The sequence below is a fragment of the Tachypleus tridentatus genome, chromosome 10 (assembly GCF_004210375.1).
Source record: "Tachypleus tridentatus isolate NWPU-2018 chromosome 10, ASM421037v1, whole genome shotgun sequence".
Taxonomy (NCBI): domain Eukaryota; kingdom Metazoa; phylum Arthropoda; class Merostomata; order Xiphosura; family Limulidae; genus Tachypleus; species Tachypleus tridentatus.
The window spans coordinates 120818753-120823746 of record NC_134834.1 but is presented as its reverse complement, the minus strand read 5'-3'; positions in this window follow the sequence as shown (position 1 = coordinate 120823746).

Genomic DNA, 4994 nt, shown 5'->3' with positions numbered 1-4994 from the left:
TTATTTCTAGGTCATAATCAAACTTACTGTCTTATATTTAACTTATAACTGTGGGTTATTTATCTAGGTCATAATCAAACTTACTGTCTTATTTTTAACTTATAACTGTGGGTTATTCTCTGGGTCATAATCAAACTTACTGTCTTATATTTAACTTATAACTGTGGGTTGGTCATAATCAAACTTACTGTCTTATTTTTAACTTATAACTGTGGGAATTCTAGGTCATAATCAAACTTACTGTCTTATTTTAACTTATAACTGTGGGTTATTTATTGTGGTCATAATCAAACTTACTGTCTTATTTTTAACTTATAACTGTGGGTTATACTTATTCGGTCATAATCAAACTTACTGTCTTATATTTAACTTATAACTGTGGGTTATTTTCTAGGTCATAATCAAACTTACTGTCTTATTTTTAACTTATAACTGTGGGTTATTTATTGGTCATAATCAAACTTACTGTCTTATATTTAACTTATAACTGTGGGTTATATTCTAGGTCATAATCAAACTTACTGTCTTATTTTTAACTTATAACTGTGGGTTATTTATTGGATCATAATCAAACTTACTGTCTTATTTTTAACTTATAACTGTGGGTTACTGTCTTATTTAGGTCATAATCAAACTTACTGTCTTATATTTAACTTATAACTGTGGGTTATTTATTGGGTCATAATCAAACTTACTGTCTTATATTTAACTTATAACTGTGGGTTATTTTGTAGGTCATAATCAAACTTACTGTCTTATATTTAACTTATAACTGTGGGTTATTTTGTAGGTCATAATCAAACTTACTGTCTTATATTTAACTTATAACTGTGGGTTATTTATTGGGTCATAATCAAACTTACTGTCTTATTATTTAACTAAATAACTGTGGGTTATTCTATTGGTCATAATCAAACTTACTGTCTTATATTTAACTTATAACTGTGGGTTATTTTGTGGGTCATAATCAAACTTACTGTCTTATTTTTTAACTTATAACTGTGGGTTATTCTCTGGGTCATAATCAAACTTACTGTAACTTTATCTTTAACTTATAACTGTGGGTTATTATTGGGTCATAATCAAACTTACTGTCTTATATTTAAACTATAACTGTGGGTTATTCTCTAGGTCATAATCAAACTTACTGTCTTATTTTTAACTTATAACTGTGGGTTATTTTGTAGGTCATAATCAAACTTACTGTCTTATTTTTAACTTATAACTGTGGGTTATTCTTTGGGTCATAATCAAACTTACTGTCTTATATTTAACTTATAACTGTGGGTTATTTATTAGGTCATAATCAAACTTACTGTCTTATATTTAACTTATAACTGTGGGTTATTCTTAGGTCATAATCAAACTTACTGTCTTATTTTAACTTATAACTGTGGGTTATTCTCTTGGTCATAATCAAACTTACTGTCTTATATTTAACTTATAACTGTGGGTTATTTTTTGGTCATAATAAACTTACTGTCTTATTTTTAACTTATAACTGTGGGTTATTCTCTAGGTCATAATCAAACTAACTGTCTTATATTTAACATGTAACTGTGAGTTATTCTCTAGGTCATAATCAAACTTACTGTCTTATTTTTAACTTATAACTGTGGGTTATTTATTGGGTCATAATCAAACTTACTGTCTTATATTTAACTTATAACTGTGGGTTATTTATTGGGTCATAATCAAACTTACTGTCTTATATTTAACTTATAACTGTGGGTTATTTTGTAGGTCATAATCAAACTTACTGTCTTATTTTTTAACTTATAACTGTGGGTTATTTATTAGGTCATAATCAAACTTACTGTCTTATTTTTAACTTATAACTGTGGGTTATTTATGATTATTTAGGTCATAATCAAACTTACTGTCTTATATTTAACTTATAACTGTGGGTTATTCTCTAGGTCATAATCAAACTTACTGTCTTATTTTTAACTTATAACTGTGGGTTATTTTTGGATCATAATCAAACTTACTGTCTTATATTTAACTTATAACTGTGGGTTATTTTGTAGGTTGTAATCAAACTTACTAATTTATATTTAACTTATAACTGTGGGTTATTTATTGGGTCATAATCAAACTTACTGTCTTATATTTAACTTATAACTGTGGGTTATTTTGTAGGTCATAATCAAACTTACTGTCTTCTATTTAACTTATAACTGTGGGTTATTTATTGGTCATAATCAAACTTACTGTCTTGTATTTAACTTATAACTGTGGGTTATTTATTGGGGTCATAATCAAACTTACTGTCTTATTTTAACTTATAACTGTGGGTTATTCTCTCAGGTCATAATCAAACTTACTGTCTTATATTTAACTTATAACTGTGGGTTATTCTCTAGGTCATAATCAAACTTACTGTCTTATATTTAACTTATAACTGTGGGTTATTTTGTAGGTCATAATCAAACTTACTGTCTTATATTTAACTTATAACTGTGGGTTATTTATTGGATCATAATCAAACTTACTGTCTTATATTTAACTTATAACTGTGGGTTATTTATTGGGTCATAATCAAACTTACTGTCTTATTTTTAGGTCATAATCAAACTTACTGTCTTATTTTTAATTTATAACTGTGGGTTATTTTTGTAGGTCATAATCAAACTTACTGTCTTATTTTTAACTTATAACTGTGGGTTATTTATTGGGTCATAATCAAACTTACTGTCTTATATTTAACTTATAACTGTGGGTTATTTTTGGATCATAATCAAACTTACTGTCTTATTTTTAACTTATAACTGTGGGTTATTTATTGGGTCATAATCAAACTTACTGTCTTATTTTTAACTTATAATGGGGTTATTTCTTGGGTCATAATCAAACTTACTGTCTTATATTTTACTTATAACTGTGGGTTATTATTGGGTCATAATCAAACTTACTGTCTTATTTTTAACTTATAACTGTGGGTTATTTATTGGGTCATAATCAAACTTACTGTCTTATTTTAACTTATAACTGTGGGTTATTCTTAGGTCATAATCAAACTTACTGTCTTATATTTAACTTATAACTGTGGGTTATTTTGTAGGTCATAATCAAACTTACTGTCTTATATTTAACTTATAACTGTGGGTTATTTTGTGGGTCATAATCAAACTTACTGTCTTATTTTAAACTTATAACTGTGGGTTATTCTCTCGGTTCATAATCAAACTTACTGTCTTATATTTAACTTATAACTGTAGGTTATTTATTGGGTCATAATCAAACTTACTGTTTTATATTTAACTTATAACTGTGGGTTATTTTGTAGGTCATAATCAAACTTACTGTCTTATTTTTAACTTATAACTGTGGGTTATTCTCTTGGTCATAATCAAACTTACTGTCTTATATTTAACTTATAACTGTGGGTTATTTATTGGGTCATAATCAAACTTACTGTCTTATTTTAACTTATAACTGTGGGTTATTTCCAGGTCATAATCAAACTTACTGTCTTATATTTAACTTATAACTGTGGGTTATTTTGTAGGTCATAATCAAACTTACTGTCTTATATTTAACTTATAACTGTGGGTTATTTATTGGGTCATAATCAAACATACTGTCTTATTTTTAACTTATAACTGTGGGTTATTCTCTTGGTCATAATCAAACTTACTGTCTTGTATTTAACTTATAACTGTGGGTTATTTATTAGGTCATAATCAAACTTACTGTCTTATATTTAACTTATAACTGTATGGTGGGTTATTTTGTAGGTCATAATCAAACTTACTGTCTTATATTTAACTTATAACTGTGGGTTATTTATTGGGTCATAATCAAACTTACTGTCTTATTTTAACTTATAACTGTGGGTTATTCTCTAGGTCATAATCAAACTTACTGTCTTATATTTAACTTATAACTGTGGGTTATTTTGTAGGTCATAATCAAACTTACTGTCTTATTTTAACTTATAACTGTGGGTTATTCTCTAGGTCATAATCAAACTTACTGTCTTATATTTAACTTATAACTAAGGGTTACTTATTGGTCATAATCAAACTTACTGTCTTATAATTAACTTATAACTGTGGGTTTATTTATTGGGTCATAATCAAACTTACTGTCTTATATTTAACTTATAACTGTGGGTTATTATGGGTCATAATCAAACATTACTGTCTTATTTCATAACATATACTGTCTTGTTGGGTTATTTATTTTGTAGGTCATAATAAAACTTACTGTCTTATATTTAACTTATAACTGTGGGTTATTATTTTGTAGGTCATAATCAAACTTACTGTCTTATATTTAACATATAACTATAGGTTATTTTGTAGGTCATAATCAACTTTTACTGTTTTATATTTAACATATAACTGTGGGTTATTTGTTGGGCTATAATCAAACTTACTGTTTTATTTTTAACTTATAACTGTGGGTTATTTATTAGGCTCATAATCAAACTTACTGTCTTATTTTTAACTTATAACTGTGGGTTATTTATTGGGTCATCAAACTTACTACCTTATTTTTAACTTATAACTGTGGGTTCTTCTCTGGTCATAATCAAACTTGCTGTATTATATTTAACTTATAACTGTGGGTTATTTATTGGGTCATAATAAAACTTACTGTCTTATTTTTAATCTATAACTGTGGGTTCTTCTGTAGGTCATAATCAAACTTACTGTCTTGTATTTTATAAATTTGTTACAACTGTGGGTATATATTGGGTCATAATCAAACTTTTTCTTGTATTTGACTTATAATTGTGGATCATTTATTGGGTAATAATCAGTTACTGTCTTATATTTGAACTTATAACTGTGGGTTATTTTGTAGGTCATAATCAAACTTACTGTCTTATATTTAATTTATACATGTGGGTTTTTTTATTGGGTCATAATCAAATTTACTGTCTTGTTTATAACTTATAACTGTGGATTATTTATTGGGTCATAATCAAACTTACTGTCTTATATTTAACATATAACTGTGGGTTATTTTTTTGGGGTCATAAT